The sequence below is a fragment of the Cibotium barometz genome, chromosome 27 (assembly GCF_041138505.1).
Source record: "Cibotium barometz isolate CiBa-2024 chromosome 27, ASM4113850v1, whole genome shotgun sequence".
Taxonomy (NCBI): Eukaryota; Viridiplantae; Streptophyta; class Polypodiopsida; order Cyatheales; family Cibotiaceae; genus Cibotium; species Cibotium barometz.
In genome coordinates this window covers 19453555-19465180 of record NC_141072.1, presented here as the reverse complement: position 1 = coordinate 19465180, position 11626 = coordinate 19453555, and the positions used below count along the sequence as shown (strand labels likewise).

The 11626-nt window shown below is 38.8% G+C and overlaps 1 pseudogene; it reads left to right on the top strand.

Annotated features, from left to right (window-relative positions):
- Positions 1–3667: 3667 nt before the first annotated feature.
- Positions 3668–4268, top strand: LOC147623141 (auxin-responsive protein SAUR50 pseudogene; annotated as a pseudogene).
- Positions 4269–11626: the final 7358 nt, after the last annotated feature.

Sequence of the window (11626 nt, the reverse complement as noted above, 5' to 3'; positions counted from 1 at the left end):
CCAACAATTTGTGTCAGAGCAGCCCTTGCTACCTACATGCAGTCGGTAGAGCTACCCATGAAAAGCCAGTCATTTGCCTTTCTTTAGAACCACTGTTACTGTCTTCCACCTTACAAAACCAAGATCCATCAATTCAGAGCCCACCATTGCCCAATCGTGCCATCTTGCCAACGCTATTGTGTAGCTTGCCACCATGGCTCAATCAGGCTATGGAGGTTAGCTAGAGCCTGCCACTATTTGCATAATGATACTGCAATGCCAGCCATTTTAGTAGGTGCCTCTACCTAGCCTAGTGGCTCTGAGAGTACTGTTATTACCGCTTCCATCTACACCTATGCTCAACTTTGAGATAGCTTCTGTCTAAGCTCTGTGCACTCTGAGACTCCTAGCCCCATTGAGTTCTTTGTGATGCCTTTGTGTTTTTATGGGAAAGAAAAAAGTGGTAGATCAACTTAAACCAGTATCTTGTTCACAGAGGTACATATATTTAAGCGTTTTCTTCTCTTTCTTTTTTTTACATTAGACAAAATTTGGACTAAAAAAGAGCCCTCTAAGAAATGCCATGTCGATGGACTGATTGTTAAATGTTTGTAAATAAATCGCAGATTGTAGATTAGGAATCCACTCTTCAAGATAGCATGATGGAAAGAAGAATCCAAATTGGTGATGACATGGCATGTTGAACTTGGGGCTTTTTTTTAAAACATTTACTACACATGCAATGAAAACAAGTCTCATTAGCCATATAAAAGTCCTTTAGCAAGACTAGGGAATCTCTATTTCTTATGTCTCATTATTTATTTAGATAGAAGATTATAAACAGAGTAAGAGAAGGGATGTTAATAGGAGTTCTTTTAATTTTTAGAAAGCATTATATAAGAGAAAATATGTTAAGGTTTTTTAAGTTTTTTTACAAGAGAAAAAAGCATCTTTATCTCTTCCTACACGTGTGTGCACACATGTGCCTGTGTACATGTGTGTGTATGTGTGTACGCATGCATGTGTACGTGCATGCCTATGTGCATGTACACATGTATGTGTGTAGAGAGAGAGAGAGAGAGAGAGAGAGAGAGAGAGAGAGAGAGAGAGAGAGAGAGAGAGAGAGAGAGAGAGAGAGAGAGAGAGAGAACTTTATATAAGACCTCCATAATCTACCCTAAGTTTCTTTTTGAACTTAATAGTGCCCAACCATTAGATTTAGATAACTTTAATAAAATTGACAACATTAATAACATTCATTGTTATCACCCATTATTAATAGCTTTAGAGTTGAAGAAGAACTAATTTTAAACCTAAGTTTCTTTTTGAACTTAATAGTGCCCAACCATTAGATTTAGAATAAAATTGACAACATTAATAACATTAATTGTTATCACCCATTATTAATAGCTTTAGAGTTGAAGAAGAACTAATTTTAAACCTATTCAATTTGAATTTCAACCACACTTATGTTAATGCTTAATGCTTTCTCAAGAAGCACTAATCTCAAACCTCCTAAACTTTGAAATTTGAACACACTTATGTTAATGCAAACTTAATAAATTAAAACCTACTACAAACTTTGAATTTTTCCTAGACTTATGTTAATGCTTAAACTCAATAATTTTAAACCTACTACTCACTTTGAATTTTCCCACACTTAAGTTAATGCTTAAATGCTTTCTCAACTCAGTAATTTTCTAAAGTTAAACCGAAATTTGCATTATGAATGGGTAAAATGTTTTATGGTTTTTGGGATTACCATGAAAGGTAATTATCACTGTGATGCATGTAAAAAAAAGATAAGTCATTGGAAGTCGTGCCCTTGTTTATTGTGGCAGTAGGTATAGTGAATAATGCCTTCCAACTTGCACATATTTTTTTAAACGGCATGCACATGGTATATGAGTTCATATTGTTGTGAACATTGGTTGCTCAAGTGATGCTAAAGTACTACTCCAATGCATACCTTTCATATACCAAAAAGTAAAGAGCAAGTGGAATTATAAAGTTAAAAAAAAATAGATAGAGTTTTCTCGCAAGTCTAAAGATGCAAAAACCAAGATATTTTAAGGTCTTTTGAGAATTTTCTAAAGATACCCCCCCTCCATTATTACTCGAATCCTTTTGGATATGATATGATGGCTAAAGACCAAAATTATAAGACACTTTTATCTTTACATGGAAAAGAAAGCCTAAATTCTTGAAAGAGTTCAAACTGTCGTAGGAAAAGCTATTCCTCTAAGTAGAATTTCTCTATCATAGGCAAAGCTATTCCTCTAAGTGGAATTTCATGAAGAGTGAGCAGAAGGGCCCAAACAAAAACTTGCCTTTGCAGAGCTAATAGAGCACACAGTTGATTTAGGTTTTAAAATTAAAATAATAAAAGTGAAACTTTAACATAGAATATAGAGATTCTTTTGTATGCATCTTTTCTTCATGTTTGGTGAGGGTGCTTTGAAAGAACTGATATGTAGAGAACATGTGAGAAAAACATTTGCATGGTAACTCATAATACAAACGCTTACATGTGAAATGTTTTTTCATGATATGCTATAAAGAATGATTTTGCGTTACAACATGAATTACATGATAACAAGGAGAAGATATATATATATATATATATATATATATATATATATATATATAAAATGTGAGGATTTACACACACGCACCCTTTATTTACTCCATCCCTTTGTGGACTAGTGTTTTGCGGGGTGGGGGGAAGGGGGGATTGGCATAATCAAACATGCGTCCTTGTGTATAGACGTAGCCATTCTTCTACTTTGGCTATTGTCCTCGCCCAAGGAGAAGAGATATTTCTCTATGAATATACATAGCTTGAAAGAGAGTTGTCCTTGATAAAAATATCCCATAATATGATCGGGCTAAAGAGGTAAGGCGGGTTTCACAAGCATCCAGTGGACGTAGTAGCATGTCAGGCAAGGTGGGCGCGCACTTTTTGGCTGCGTCCGTAGACATCCCCAAGTTCCATTTCACAAGCGCCGCTTGCCTGCAAATATAACATACCAAAACGGGACCACAAAAAGAATGCCCTATACTCGCATGCAGAGATAGCGGGAGCAGGGTGTGACGGGGCGAAGGCAGGAGAGGTCGTGATTGACGCCGCAGAGCACGTGGACACACGAGGTTTGCGCTTGGACGAGCCATCCCTGCCCGAAGCAGGGAAATGCGTCCGCCGTGACTAGGCATGCCACCTACTAGACGCGGGGTTTGGGTGTGAATAGAAGAAGCAGGCCGTCCAGTATGTGGCATGCATGCACTGGCGGCCTAAGACACTTGCTTTGAGTGGAGCCACTTGAGAAAAATATCCCATATGATGATTTGGTTAAAGAGCTAAGGAAGTTGCCTTGAGTTGGAGCATTTAGAGAAGGCATTGTAATGTAGTTATTTCACTTTTGGTAATCAAAATGTTGCTTCCATACTTGTTTCACTTTGGCTCGTAGAAACAAGGCCAATGTAGGATCATGTAGGAATGGGCGTACACGGATTAGCTTGATCTTTAGTGAGATTTGTGCGTGAGTTAATTGTTTTCATTTTTCTTTTTCAAGTAAGGATGTACCCAACGACCACATGCCACCCACTAGAGCCTGTGAACAGATCACAGGCTATTCTAATGTTATTGAGAAGCGGGTGCATGTGGTGTTATAACCTCGCCCTTGTGCGCTGTCATCACCTCGCTAGCTTCTCCTTTAGTGCCATCCGATCCACCCTCATCTCCGCCCGCCATGAACACTGTGAAGATCAACAAGCTTCAGCAGATCGTCCGGCTCAGACAGATGCTTACCAAGTGGCGGAGGCTGGCGCGAATCGGCGGCGCGAGTGCCGGCGCTCCGGCCGTCGCTATTCTCCCCACGAAGCCCGCCCCTCCCCCGGCCAAGGTGCCGGCCGGGCACCTGCCAGTGTATGTCGGCGAGGAGCGCGTCCGGTTTGTTGTGAAGACGGCCCACCTCAACCACGCCATCTTCCGGGCGCTGCTGAGGAAGACAGAGGAGGAGTTTGGGTTTGAGCATCAGGGCGCCCTCATCATCCCTTGTGAGGTCGTCTTCTTCGAGCACTTGCTCCAGATGCTGGACTCCACGTCGCACCCGGACGTAGGGTGCCCGGCACACCTCCAAGAGCTTCTCGACTTCTACTCCTCCGCCAACAGCCCAGACTCCGCCCACAACGCTGCAAGCTGCGAGACAGCCAGTTATTATCACGCCCTTCTAATGTCGCCCCTTGCAGAGGCAACAGCCTAGCACTGAGATTCCTATATTTGTCATAAATCAAAGGTTAACTTAAAGGTTCCATAAGTTATAAGTATGCACAATGTTTGTACCTCTTTATTAATTGTCTTTGATTCGGTTTATGCGATGGTGCAAAGCAGTGCTAGAAAAAAAAAACATATTTTTCAACCAATCAAAAATAGGACAACTCTTAGATCTGTCCGGTTTTTGTTTCCCAAATCTCTACTATATATTGGTTTTATAACTAAAATATACTAAAAGTTATTCCTTAAACTAAGGGCTACTAAAAATCTCAGCCGGTTTTTCTTAATTCTAGTTGGTACAAATACATTAGAATGCCATTCTTTTTGAGCACTGGTGCAAAGCGTATTCTAAGTTAGCAGGAATGAGAAAAAAATCACATCAAGAAACTCTAAACGATTGTGTTGTATATCTCTTGTTGTCTCCATTCCATTCACCCATGGACGATAGCTATTGATGATCTCTTTGATGTGTAGTGCCAAAAATAAAATTAAGGAAAAAGAACCCCATTGCAAAAATAAGATTAAGTGAAGAACCTTATTACAAAAGGAGGAAGTTCTAGTATAGAGGAAGGGTGTAGGTTTATCACTCACCTTAGCATCAAAGGAGGTCTTCTAGTTTTGGTGTATTTGTTAAGGGAAAAAGAAGAACCTTAGCTTAAGGGGTTTTAGTTTATGTAGGTGCGGGAGGTTATAGGTTTACTTGTGTTCCAATGTAAGAATAAAGGTGCCTTAGCTCAAGGGGTTTTAGTTTATGTAGGGTGTGTGTATAGAGGGAGATTGTAGGTTTATTTGTTCCAATGTAAGAATTAAGGTTTGTTCTAATGTAAGAATTAAGGTATCTTAATTTAAGGGGTTTTAGTCTATGTTGGGTGGGTGTTTACAAGGAAGTTGTAGGTTTATTGTTCTAATGTAAGAATTAAGGTACCATATCTCTACTAACCTTGAACAAATTGGGGTTTGGTAGGAGATTTTGTAGTATGGTTAATGCACTAGTTACCAATGTAAAGTCTCTAGTACTTGTCAATGGCTATCTAGTTAGGGAATTCTAGTCGCAAAAATTTACAATTCTAGTTGCAAAAATCTACAAGGCAAGGTTGCTTCCTTATACCTCTCTTGTAAAATATTTATTTGTCATATTCACAAAACCTCTCCTTGCTAATATGCTGTTCTACTATGAGAGAGGACTTATCAGGGGAATCAACCTTCCTCCAAATGGAGATCAGATTTGTACCTAATTAATCTTTATGGATGATAATAGTAGTATTTTGAAAAGGACAATACCATCTATGGCAAACTCTTGATGGTTGGTAGAGGAATTCCATGAGTTGTAAGGTCAATCAATAGTTTGCACAAAGTTGAGGGAATGGTGCTGTGAACAGGGGAGAGCTAGGTGAGTGGAGAAAAAAATACAACTTAAAATGAGCTATTACATTGTAGGGCAACATCTTAGGCTATTAGGATGTGTCCTATATCTTACTCTATTATAGGTATATGCCTTTAATACATGGCGTGGGAAGGTCAATAAGGTTATGTATTGGCTCTCTATTAATGTGTATTATGATTGGTCTTACACAAGATGCAATGATACTTAAAGATGTGTGTGGGACACGTAGGTTAAGTTGTATATCATAAGTCTCAAGGCTAGTAAGATGCGGTTGAAGTAAGAGTTACATAATGTGCAAAAGAATAAGCTAGCATCAATGATTACTCGTTGAAGATTAAAGGGATTGAAAATATCCTTGCCTCTATTGGTGCATCAATTTATGTTGATGATTTGATGTCGGTCACTTTGAATGGGCTTGGAAAAGACTATGATTAGTTTTGGACATCTAGTTGAACTTGAAAGAGGTTCGCAAACCTCTAGTACCTTAGAGAGATTTAGTCAAGAGATGAATGTTGGGAATAAACTATCCTCTAGTAATATGCAGGAGCACGACTTCTACATAGAAAGAGGTAGAGGTACATATGCAGGCCGATATAGAAAAATGAATCAATGAGAATTTTCAATTCACAAATAGGTGGAAGAGTGAAATGAAGTGGCCTAAGGGTTTACACACATCCCACTCATCTTAGGGAGTAGCATCTAAACATGGAATGACTGCCATGAATGAGCCATGAAAGCTTGGACATAAGCTCCAAGAAGACAAGATGTCTATATCAAATGATAAGGTGATTAAAGGGTAAAAGGTACAATAGCTTAGACCAAGGTCACTTATATAGTTCCTGGTCATTTCACACTAGCTAATCAATATGCCCATGCCCCAAATCTATGCTTAAGGGACCCAAGGTCCATGTGCCTAGGCCCATACCTATACATGTGCATTTGCATATATAATTGGTTCATTATAAACCACCCCCTATATTGATTTTGTCCTCAAAATCGAAGGGTTATTGTATACAAAAGACACACACAAAGGCTATATACAAAAGCAAAAAATCTCCCACAATTATAGTGTCAATGTCGAGGACGGACTCGGGTGGGTAGATATGCCAAACATGAATCACCAACTTGTCACAAAGCTCCCGGGATAAAATGGAAAAGATGATGGACTCTCGTCGATGATGAAGCTAGCCAAGCAACCACCTAGATCAAGAAGAAATTTGATCCATGCAAACTCTAAAGAAATAGCTCCCCATCCTTTTGGATCAAATGAAAGATATAAGGAAAAAATGTCGATGTCGAAGCTAGCCTTGTATCTACTAGAATCAAATGGATAGCCGTGGTATGCATTGTGGTCCCTAAAATTGATGTCACAATAGCTCCTAGATCAAAGAAAAATCTCAAAATGAGGAAAAGGTCATAGACTCCTTGTCGTGACAACAATATAAAGCCAACATCCAAGGTATTCACCAAATGAAATCATATCCCATAGCTAGAATGTTGAATGATCCTAGTATAAAAGAACCATCATCCAAGAGTTGTCACATGTGCATTTGAGTGATATGCCATGTAATGATCTGAGTGATATACCATGTAATCATCTACCATACATTTCAAATGACATATGATGCACCCAAAGATAAACGTCCTAACTCCAAAGAAAATAGGATCATGTAAACAATCATGGAAGCCATAGGAACATGACTCAAAGTCAAGATCGTGTAAGATCAAATATGAACGAACACCCTCATCCCATGTAGGGCTAGTCAAAAAATTGACAACATGATCCATTGTATCTATGTGTGAATAAACATGATCCCAACTATACAACACAACCTCTACTAGGTCGATCTCCCTAATAACTGAATCTAGGAAAAACCCTAAGTCAAATGAAAAACTCTCTAGATCCATAAGCATCAACCTGCCTCTTCTATGAGGCATGATCTCAATAAAGTCCACACTACTCTCATACACAATGCTTGACTATTCTAATATGTGTACTACATCCACGTGAACGCTGCGAGGCAGGCTATGAGAACTAAGAGTAGTGGTACTGGTCGAATCCTAAATTTCCCCACATGTGAAAGTCCTAGAAGAATAGCTTGTCCTATCTAGCACAAGAAACTCACGTGTATGCCCATAATTATCTTGAGAACTCACATGTAAAGTATCACTAAATGCATGTGCTATAATGGACATATCCGACTAATTGATTGCACACTATCCTCTAAAATGATCCCATGATCAACTAATGTATCTACATGATTTGTAGGAAGGAAGATAGGCATGGTAGTATCAACACCGATATGCTCCATCTCTGCCCTCGAGATCATGCCCAAATGATCCAACTCACACACATCACTATCATTATTATGTCCATATGTGGCAATAGCATAATGTGCATGTGTATCATGTGCATGTGTATCATCATATGCACGCATATCAATATCATCATGTGCACGTGTATCAATATCAATGTGTGTGGTACATCATCATGTGTATGTGTATATAAGATACATCATCATAAGTATGTGGGTGTGATACATCATCATTATCATCTGAATCTATGTTAGTGTAGTCCATGTTCTCAGAGACATAATCATAAAGGATTAAGAGTGTATGACACTCATGTGCCAAACAAAGAATCATCCCATGCGAACAATACCAAACCATCCATGTGAAGGAAGTCAAGCAATGATACAATGAAATCCCCGTGTGTGTGCATACCATTTGGCACAAACATCTAATTCATCAAACAAATGTCTCGAGTGACTAGGCATCAATCCCTCGAGCTCGAAAAACCACCTGTGGCATAAATAGGCTACCTCATCATAACATGAAGTCGATGAATGAGTATCTAAAGGCCTAAACCTCAAAGTGCCAAAAGTATGTGTGAATGCAGCAAAAGGAATATGATATGTGACATGAAATGGTAGCTCACAATATAGAGCATAGAGCCATGAAGATAATGCATGAGTATCCCTCCTAAGATCAGGATCTAAAATGGTAACATAGTGATGTCGATGACAATGATGGTTTGTAGAGTGTTGATCACTTGCAAGAAAAATAAAATCAACTTCTTCTTCTTGAACTACCACACCAGCTCTAGTAAGCTCGTCTATCAAGCACCTAATGTCATTAATGCGAGAACCCACTGCGGTCTTCTCCTCTTTCTCTAATCTATACAATTTCTTCCTTAAGAAGAGACAAGATGCAACATTGACTTGACAAAACATTTCTCTTAACCTTAACCAAGCATCATTAGAGGTAACAGAGGAATTGCCTTGATGAATTTGGTTATCACTTAAGCCATTAATGATGTATGAGAGAGATTTTGCATCATTGTTCTCCCATTTTGGAACCATGTCAAGTTTCCTAGCATTGGGTTTCCTTTTAGTGCCATGTCAAGTTTCCTAGCATTGGGTTTCCTTTTAGTGCCATTCACAATTCCCCAAAGCTCTCTACATGTTAAAGCCATTTGCATCTTGATGGCCCACGTGTGATACTTAGTCCCATCAAATCTATCTCCCTTTTTAAAATACCCATTCCCATTGCTCCCCATTGTTACAAAGTGAAAGAATACCCTCTCTAAGTAGGAAAAACCCTTTCTAGATGAGGGTTTGTAAAACAAGATTTATACTCAATAAAAAATAGCCAATGCTAAAGCTTCAATTCTAGAAAGCACCCTCCCCATACAAATGCATGTTCATTCCCTAAAATTTTGAGAAACCTAATTTACTTGATGCTTGGTAATGAAGGGGTTTATTGCTCACTTGAGTTTTGATTTTTAAAATTTTTGGATTAATGTGCTCAGGGTTTGTAATGCTTGATTCACATGAAGATGCCATGCATCTTTTCTTGACAAAATAAAATTCTCACTTGTGATTGCTTAAGGTGATGTGTGGACACACTTAAAACAAGACGTAGTGTCCTTTATACACTAGGACTTGTAAAAGGCTTGAGAAATCCCAAGTAAATCCTTACAATTTATAAGCCACCTTATCCACTTTAAATGAAGAAGGTTCAGGGTGTTAACACCATGCTTCAAGGCGTCAACACCATGTGTGAAATATTCCAAAAAGGATATCAAATCAACTACTTGCACTCTCAAGGATCCAAAATTAGGTCCATTACACATCGCCATACCCCTGCCTGCCCATGCTGATGTGGTGGGGGTATCCACCACCCATAATTCATGGGCAGGCGATATCCCCCACCCATACATGGGCGGTGGGGTATGTGTAACGGGCCTTAGTATCACCCACTTGCACTCCAATGCGTTCATGTGTGCGCCAAAAAACCTCAATTAATGAGCCTTACGTGTGCACTAGAATCTAGCTCACCGACGAATGCAAGCCACATGCGACTGATTAGTGCGCTATTTGCAGAAGCCTTGAGTTCATTTCTACATTGTTTTGCAAAAGCCTCGAGTTCTCAAAGGAATTTAAAAAATAGTCGCCACAAGATGTGATGCCTTGAGGTCTTCACACACAAAAAAGAAAGAAGCAACCAGTTGCTTTCCTTTGAGCCATCACCACTTAGTTTGTTAAATGCTATAAGTACTCAACTCGAGTTGGTGTTACTACAAATCATCGCCATCACCATTGCACAGATTGCTCTAGCACAGCTCCAACAAAATGTAGATTGAGGTCACTGGTAAGAGCTACCAAAGAGTTGCATAAGACTTAGCCTTACCCACCTCTCACTCTCTCTAACACTCAAGAAACCTCTCTTTCACTCAAAAAAAAACATAGATGTATCTCTCTTATGACTCATAAAGAATGCTTGAAAAAATTTGAGATTTCTATTATGCCACTCAAAAGATTTGATGAGTGATAAATCTCTAGTAAATGCCTTCCCCCTCTCACTCTATGTTTTCCACACACAATAGATTCAGTAGATGTGCATTACCCACTAGATAATCATAAAGATTCTTAATCCCTTTCTTACACAAAGATTAGGAAGGCTTAATCACTCTAAATATGCCACTTAGTTAGAGCAATGAGAAAAGACCTCCAACACAAAGAGGTTGCCCGTAACACTTAGATTCACAAATGCTTCCTTAGAGTCTCCCATTATGACAAGGAACACTCCCAAGAAGGGGGCTACGATACCATGTGAAAAGATTAGGAAGATTATCACACTAAACAAGATCTTATCCCAATCTTAAATCTACTTGGTTTAGCAACGAATCATAAATCCAAACAAACAATTAAGTAAACCAACAATTGATCACTCTTAAGCAATAACTTATGAGACCAAGCATAGATGGCTTGTCTCTAGCACATGAGGAGTCGATTGGCCCGATGGTATGTTAGCTTGCATATAAGATTAAACGAATTGACTTATAAACTTGCATAGAGAATAGACATATGAAAAGAGTGTTGGTACCACAAAGGTTCACTACTACTACTCTCCACAAAAAGGAGTCCACCACATAGGATACAATAGGAAGTGTCTACCCACATAAGGCAAGGGGATATTTATACACCTAGAGATAATAAAGCACCTCCATAGAAAGTTGCCTTGCCACTTGCATCCACTTGCAAAGCCTAGTTGACCTAGTCCACACACTACTTGAGTCCCTAATGTTACCCAAGTGAACTATGATTAATAAAATCACAGTCTAAGGTCTCCAAGTATTAAATCCACCATCCTAAGGTAGTGTGCCTATGACTAATGTAGAGCATGTGCATCTTTGAATAGTAAGAAGGCAAGGGGACAAAGTGGAACACATGCACAAAACCTTACATCATATTTGGAGTGGATTTGGGTGGAAGCATGTTAACTAGCTACACTTTTTGGTGGTGCTAGTTAGCATGACTTTTTAAAATGATTTTTGGATCCAAAGATAACCCACAATGAAAGATTTCTTATCATGCTATACAAGCTCTTGAAGAAGAGAATCTTTATATATAATCTCTGAAAAATTCTAATTCTATTTGCAATAATTTTACCACATGCCCAATTTTTATACTAGCACTACTAAAAAA